Genomic DNA, 8631 nt, shown 5'->3' on the forward strand with positions numbered 1-8631 from the left:
TCCGAAACCTGGGATCCCATATCTTCTCTAAAATAGAAGCATTTGTTCATGTTCTTTGTAAAAGTATCATAAAGCAGGACAGATGAGACAAATATCATAAAAACTGAAGAGCAGATGAGCACACTACATGTATGTATTACAAAAGAAAATCCACAAATTCATTAGAATTGGCAGGGTAGGCTTGAGGAAGTAGTGTAGATGTAAAATGTTCGTAATGGCGAAAGAACATAAACCCAAGACTGAATAAACGATGTTAAATATCCATGCCAAGGAGACAAAAATATGTTAGGATACAATTACCATTAAGACACCACAAGAATGTCCGTATCCTGCCGTGATGACTAAAAAGAGTTGGTTATTAGCCACAATGTGTAGGCAGTCTCATGCCAACGGCCATACCACGTTGAGAACACCGCTCTCGTTCCGATCAGCGAAGTTAAGCAACGTTGGGTTTGGTTAGTACTTGGATGGGTGACCGCCTGGGAACACCAAATGCTGTTGGCAATAATGTTTTTTGTTTTGTTTTGTTTTGTTTCGTTTGTTTTTGTTTTGAATGGGCTGGCTGGCTGGCTGGCTGGCTGGCTGGCTGGCTGGCTGGCTGGCTCCACGGGAAAGTCACGGAGTTGTGTGGAATAAGGCCTGGTAAAATGAATTAATATGTATGGTCATGTTTAAAACAAACTCGCTTAATATAGTGTGTGAGGCTTTATACAAAAACAAACAACCAAAACAAAACATGTTGTATATATATATATATATATATATATATATATATATATATATATAGATATATATCTATATATATATATATATATATATATATCATATATATATATATAGCTTAATCCGGGTTTGAACTCGCAACTCCAAGAATACGCATCCACTTATATACACTTTACCACTGGACCACTGCAGGACACTTGATGCTGAGGTATCAATTTAATGACGTAAATGCCATTTCCACAAATAAATGATAATTTAAAAGTATTTGTATGTACAAATCTTTTTCTGTTTAAAAGGCTACAATATCAGTTACTGATATAATTTGTGTTCATGTTTCTATACCCACAGGAAGGCATGTTTTTTGCTTATATGTAAGGGGTACGGAGAAGGAATCCACAGACCATCATTCCCCTTCCCCCCCCCCCCCCCCCTCCCACCTACTACTACCACCACCACCACCACCACCACCACCACCACCACTACTCACCACTACTCACCACCAATCACCACCAATCACCACCACCACCAATCACCACCACCACACCTAACCGAAAACCCCCTAACACATCAACCCTCCCCAATCAACAAGGCGAAAAAATAATAACCCTCAAATGCCTGCCTGCCCTGCCTGCCAGCCAGCCAATACTAACGGTCTTCTCAGAAGAAAATCTCTTTGTATCTGTATTACTTGATGAAATGTATGATTCTAATAATGAAAATAAATTGTTATGTCGGTTGTATGAGCATAATGACCAATATGCACATGATATGAATGAATTAAATAGTGTAGTTTTAAGTAATTAGGTTGTAGACACATTAAGCGGATATGATATTTGACGCGTCCAAGAACTGGTGATTTTTGGTTTAGTTTTAAATGCACCACCACCACCACCATTGCCTTCCCCAGAGCCTAATTAGGACCGGTAAAAGGAGTCAATATGTATGTCATCTATAAAACCAAAGAATGAATAAAAACACACACACACAAACCTACATAATAGTACTAGGAAGATTGTATGGCATAAAAAAAAAAAAAGTACTCCCATTGGGTCGTTTGAACTCGCGACTTCCAAAACACCAGCCACACACCTTACCACCCAGCCACCATAGAGTTGGTATAATTGTGCAACTTTAGTTATAAAACTAAAGTTCTTATTGTCTCAAATCTTATTGTCTGTTCTATGAAAAGGCATGACGTAAATTATGTATTTTTTGAATGATTGAATTGTAGGCACATTAAGCGGATTCGATATTTGATATATCCAGAAAAGGTGATTTCTGTTCAGTTTTAAAATGCATCACCGTTAACGCTAAAGGACTGGTAAAACGACTCGATGTTTGTCATTTTTAAATAAACACTAAAACTAGGCCCTTAACATATATAATGTTTGAATATAAATTTGAATGCATATAAATACAAAGTGGGAGTGGCTGGCTGGCTGGCTGGCTGGCTGGCTGGCTGGCTGGCTGGCTGGCTGGCTGGCTGGCTGCTGTCTGCCTGCCTGGCTGGCTGGCTGGCGGCTGGCTGGCTGGCTGGCTGGCTGGCTGGCTGGCTGCCTGCCTGCCTGCCTGCCTGCCTGCCTGCCTGCCTGCCAGCCTGCATGCTGCCCTGCCTGCCTGCCTGCCTGCCTGCCTGGCTGGCTGGCTGGCTGGCTGGCTGGCTGCCCGCCCGCCCGCCCGCCTGCCCGCCCGCCTGCTTGCCTTTGCCTTGCCTGTCCTGTTCCTGTTATTGCCTGGCCTTGCCTTGCCTTGCCTTGCCTTGCCTTGCCTTGCCTTGCCTTGCCTTGCCTTGCCTTGCCTTGCCTTGCCTTGCCCTGCCCTGCCTTGGCTGCAGCTGGCTGGCTGGCCGTAAATCAACTCTTAACAACACCACACCACACCACACCATCACTCATCACCCATCACCCACCACCGGCCCCAGTCTCCAGCCTCTCTTATATACCGAGCAGGCCCTTTAAATTATTTGAATTGTTGCACTTCGGCCAATGGCACGATCGCTGCTGCTCAAACATATTCTGGTTCACAAGTATTATAAATATATTATATTATATTATATTATATATATATAGATATATATATATAATATTATATATATATTATATATATATATATATATATAGATATATATATATATATATTTATTCATGAAACACATTAAAACCCTTGATCATTTATTCATTCATTACGTCTAGTGAAGAATTGCTTTTGTTCATTTGTATGATTAAAATTGATAGAATATGAATTCCTCGCTTAAAGTAAAATATAAAATATATATTGGATTTATATGATTGGTTAATATTCCAAGTGATGCTGAATATCCCCTATAATTTTGTTTTGTTTGTTTGTTATGTACACATTCCAAATGAAATCAATATAAATGTTATTATTAATGTTTGAAAGTTGATTGTCTACTTGAATCTCTCTATTAAAGTGTGTGTGGCTCCGGATGGAGCCTGGTTATGGTATTTGTCGTGGTGGGTGGCAGAAGTGCTTACTTCTTCTCTGTCTTCTTTGGCAAAAGAACTGCCTGAATGTTTGGAAGAACACCTCCCTGGTGCAATGGTTTACGCCAGACAGAAGTTTGTTGAGGTTCTTCGTCGTTGCGGATGGCCAACTGCAAGTGACGTGGATGATACGGGTCTTCTTGTTTGTCACGTGCGGCGTTACCGGCGAGCTCCAGAACTTCGGCAGCGAGGTATTCCATGACGGCTGCCAGGTAGACAGGAGCGCCAGCACCGACGCGTTCGGCGTAGTTGCCTTTACGCAGCAGACGGTGAATTCTGCCCCACGGGGAACTGAAGTCCGGCCCTGCTGGAGCGAGACTTTGACTTGCCCTTCACTTTGCCTCCCTTGCCGCGTCCTGACATTGCTGCTGCTGTTGTGGGTTTGTGGTGTTTTATGCCGGCCCGCAGATCGAGCTTCGTGTTATATACCCCGCTCAGGATCAAGGGAGTCCGCCACTGACCAATCAGTGCGCTCCGCCACGCGACCCGCTCTGAGCTGAGTCGCGAGCGGGATATAAAAGGAAAGCTCGACTCGCGCAAAAGTTCATTATTGTATCGCAACGCCAGCCAGCACGAGCATCATCATGCCACCCAAGGCATCTGGAAAGGCTGCCAAGAAGAGCCGGAAAGGCCAGAAGGCCATTGCCAAGGGGCGATAAGAAAAAGAAGCGCAGGAGGAAGGAGAGCTACAGCATCTACATCTACAAAGTGCTGAAGCAGGTCCACCCCGACACTGGTATCTCTTCCAAAGCCATGTCGATCATGAACTCGTTCGTGAACGACATCTTCGAGCGCATCCGCCAGCCGAGGCTTCTCGCCTGGCCCACTACAACAAGCGTTCCACCATTACCAGTCGGGAGATCCAGACGGCTGTAAGGCTCCTGTTGCCCGGAGAAACTGGCCAAGCACGCCGTCTCTGAGGGCACTAAGGCCGTCACCAAGTACACCTCCTCCAAGTAAACGGCTTACTTACTGCCCTGTGGTGGTGGCTTGGCCTCAAACCAAACAAACTCGGCTCCATTGGAGCCACACTTTAATTCTAAAGAGATTGTGAGTGTTAGACACCAATACTATTATAACAAAAACCTCTGTCACTGAAAGCAAATAGCTATAAAATGAGAATATTTATGAAACTGTCTGTGTGTGTTTTCTCTCTCTCAGTCTCTGTCTGTCTGTCTGTCTGTCTCTGTCTCTTGTCTCTGCATGTCTCTCTCTCTCTCTCTCTCTCTCTCTCTCTCTCTCTCTCTCTCTCTCTCTCTCTCTCTCTCTCTCTCTCTCTCTCTCTCTCTCTCTCTCTCCTCTCTCTCTCTCTCTCTCAACACACATATAAAACACTCGGTATCTTTTTTCTAGAGATTAGAGATTCATTGTTATGTTCCACATTAGGATTACTATGCAGGCCACCCTCTTAAGGTTTGAAAAGGTCAAGAAAACGGTTAATTTAAAATGTCATCTCCTAACTTAACAGATTAAGCCAGAGGACCAAAAACAGAATAAAACAGGACAGGACAGTATGTCACTTATACAGCTGCTTTTATTTCTAGTACAGTATGACAATTTTTTTTTTTTTTTTTTTGGAGGGGGGGGGGAGGATCCTTGGCAGTGCATAAGAATGAAAAGCGACGGCGTTTTGTTTGTAAGAGGACAGGTTGTACTACAAATGACTTGATTTATTGATATCACGTGTACAGTGTATGTATGCCACCTAAATTATTGTATTTATTTATTTATTATATGTATAGATGAAGGTTAATTCATATGACTGATGCTAGGAATTGTCTGAAATCTCCTTAGAAGGATATTTTGGGCCCTGAGAAGGGCCGAGTTTTGGTGTATACTAGGGTGGTCGTTTTAGCTTATGCACGCTCTCCACGGATACGGCGAGCAAGCTGAATGTCCCTTTGGCATGATGGTGACACGCTTGGCGTGATGGCACAGAGGTTAGTGTCCTCGAAGAGACCGACCAGGTAAGCCTCGGATGCCTCATGTAAAGCCATGACGGCAGACGACTGAAGCGAAGATCCGGTCTTGAAGTCCTGGCAATCTCGCGCACCAGACGCTGGAAGGGAAGTTTCTGATGAGCAACTCTGTGCTCATTCTGGTAACGACGGATCTCACGCCAGGGCGACCGTTCCGGGCCTGTAACGGTGAGGCTTCTTCACGCCCTTGTGGCAGGAGCAGATTGCGTGCTGCCTTGGTGGCCAGCTGCTTACGAGGAGCCTTGCCTCCGTGGACTTGCGAGCAGTCTGCTTGGTGCGAGCCAATGGTGAAACAACTGTGGTTTGTGATGGCCGGCGCCGAAAATTTTTTGCTTATATCCGCCGTCTCGAGGCGCTTGCTCGAGCGCCATTGGCTGCTCGACTCGCCTACGTCACCCGTTGCCCCTCCCTCCTTCCTCTGGCTGCAGCCAACAGGCAGCTCACCTCAAACACTATTATCGCTGATTTTGCTCTATTTTTTGGATTTGTGCAAAAGTCATTTCACAGAGACGTGAAACAGACGAGTAGGCAACTGCAGTTTTGAAAGCGTTGTGAGAAAGCCGTGTTTCTGCTCGAGTACAAGCATAAAGTAAGGACAGGCAGGAGTTAGGAGTTGCCATGCTACAAGTACGTCCGCTTGACGGGATATAGTCTGGGGAAATCGTGCCGAAATTTTATTATTCACACAACTTCAACACCATGACTGGACGCGGCAAGGGAGGCAAGGGACTCGGAAAGGGTGGCGCCAAGCGTCATCGTAAGGTGCTACGTGACAACATCCAGGGCATCACCAAGCCCGCTATTCGTCGCTTAGCTCGTCGTGGCGGCGTGAAGCGTATTTCGGGTCTCATCTACGAAGAGACCCGTGGCGTCCTGAAGGTGTTCCTCGAGAACGTCATCCGTGATGCTGTAACCTACACGGAACACGCCAAGAGGAAGACCGTCACTGCCATGGACGTGGTGTACGCTCTGAAGCGCCAGGGTCGTACCCTCTACGGATTCGGCGGATAAGAGCTTGGCTAATCCATCGATTCCACCCACCACCACCTCAAAACGGGACCTAATTAGGTCCCTATACTTTTTTACTGAAGGGCTTAATAGACGATAACATAAATTGTTTTGATATCAGCTAGCACATTGGTCTTATGAAATCTATTTTTTATCCTCGCATGCTTAAAGGGACTCTGATTGGGGGAGGGAGGGGGTGGGGGGGGGGGGGAAGGTTTGTTCCGTTATATACTAGCAGAGCAGGATCATTGGTGGTGGTGGGGGGGGGGGGGTGAGGGAGAGAGAGAGAGAGAGAGATCTTTCCCAACTCTTCCTTTTTACATGAGTGAGCTACCCGTTTTATTCATTTTTATCCTTCTCAGAGCTGTTTTGATAGTATCCAAATGATGGTAAATGAAAAGGGAGGACACGAATATCTACCCAGAATTCAGGACTGGCAATCGATATGCATGTTTGAGTGCGAATCTTTTTCTCTCTCAACTTAGGTATACGTTTATGTCGTACCTAAAAGCGAGAACCACACTATTGGGACAAGTATGCAAGGCCAATTTTCCTAACAAGCACAGTTAATTTTTGTTATTTTCGAACATTCTTTCCAAATTGGTTTATCCAATTAACAGTATTATATTAAGATCATGAATTGGCTGGGTTAGGTTAGGTTAGGTTAGCTTAGCTTAGGTTAGGTTAGGTTAGCTTAGCTTAGCTTGGGTTAGCTTAGGTTAGGTTTAGGTTAGCTTAGCTTGGGTTAGCATAGGTTAGGTTAGGTTTGATTACATTTCTATGTTCGATTTAACTCAAATTCAAAACAATTGCAGTCATTCGGCTTGTTAGTCAACTTGCCTCTAATAGGGGCAATTTGTCTAACAAGACTATTTAGTTTTGTGTGCATTATATATATATATATATATATATATATATATATATATATATATATATATATATATATATATATATATATATATATATATATATATATATATATATATATATATATATATATATTATAGCTTCAAGACTCCGAACCAATATAGAAGCATCAAGAGGAAGTGCTTGTGTTATGGGCCAATAGGCCTTCTGCAGTTACTTCCATTCTTATGTTTTTATTCCCATTGGTTCGTGTTTTATCTTGTGTAAATGTCAATCACCTCACCCAAAACTTTGGTACCATATCACCTCACCCATGTATGTGTATATATATATATATCTATATATATATATATATATATATATATATATATATATATATATATATATATATATATATATATATATAATATACAGAGTAAATCTACCCCAAAAGTAATGATTTATTTGTCTACAAAACTAAACTCTTTTTGGAATCATATGAGGCCCCTCCACTGAGGGGGGAGGCCTGGATGTTATTGTCATGTGTATTCATGCTGCTTGCATGTCGTCGTTTATTTTGTGCCTTTGTTGTTTTCTTGACAGCTTTCTTTGCCTTGGGTGTTTGGGAGATTTTGAAGCTCTCTTTATTTTGGGCTTTTTGTTCCCAACAACCAAGCTGCTGCTGCTGCTTCTTTTTCAAGGCTGTAGGTGGTTTGTTGCTTGTGGCGGCTTTCTTGGGAGTTACCACGGCCTTCTTTGCTGCTGTAGATGGTTTCTTGGTTGTGGTGGCTTTCTTGGGAGTTAGAACGGCCCTCTTCTCTGCTACGGCCAGCTTGAATGATCCACTAGCTCCACTTCCCTTGGTCTGAACAAGAATGCCGTCAGCCACTGCTTTCTTGAGAAATCTTCGGATGTAAATGGCGATCTTGGCAGCCTCGACTTTGTTGTTGGCAACAACGTACTTCTTGATTGCTTGTAGAGACGAGCCCTTACGGTCTTTGAGTGCTGCGACCGCGGCTAGAACCATTTGACTAGTTTTCGGGTGAGCAACCTGGACGCGAGGTTTCCTGGTGGTGGCCACCACAGCAGCAGCAGCCGCAGCCTTCTTGGTAGGCTTTGCTTCTACCATGATGATGATGAGATAACCAAGGTGATGAGAGACGCTCAGACAGTCACGGGGGAATGATGCTGCCGCCGCTTGAGCCGAACCTATTTATGTGCCGGCACGGTACAGAAGCTGCAACCTGGCAACTCGTCCACCAATCACGACGGTTGGTTTTACGGCTCCGAAACCTGGATCCCATATCTTCTCTAAAATAGAAGCATTTGTTCATGTTCTTTGTAAAAGTATCATAAAGCAGGACAGATGAGACAAATATCATAAAAACTGAAGAGCAGATGAGCACACACATGTATGTATTACAAAAGAAAATCCACAAATTCATTAGAAATTGGCAGGGTAGGCTGAGGAAGTAGGTAGATGTAAAATGTCTGTAAATGGCGAAAGAACATAAACCCAAGACTGAATAAACGATGTTAAATATCCATGCCAAGGAGACAAAAATATGTTA

At 43.7% G+C, this 8631-nt stretch overlaps 1 non-coding gene across 1 annotated transcript; it reads left to right on the plus strand.

Moving 5' to 3' along the window:
• The first annotated feature begins 385 nt into the window (after positions 1-385).
• LOC138362150 (5S ribosomal RNA) lies at positions 386-504 on the plus strand. Its single transcript, XR_011227447.1, has one exon. It is a non-coding gene; the product is annotated as a 5S ribosomal RNA (ribosomal RNA).
• The last annotated feature ends 8127 nt before the right edge of the window (positions 505-8631 follow it).

This window comes from Procambarus clarkii, unplaced genomic scaffold (assembly GCF_040958095.1).
Source record: "Procambarus clarkii isolate CNS0578487 unplaced genomic scaffold, FALCON_Pclarkii_2.0 HiC_scaffold_1317, whole genome shotgun sequence".
Taxonomy (NCBI): domain Eukaryota; kingdom Metazoa; phylum Arthropoda; class Malacostraca; order Decapoda; family Cambaridae; genus Procambarus; species Procambarus clarkii.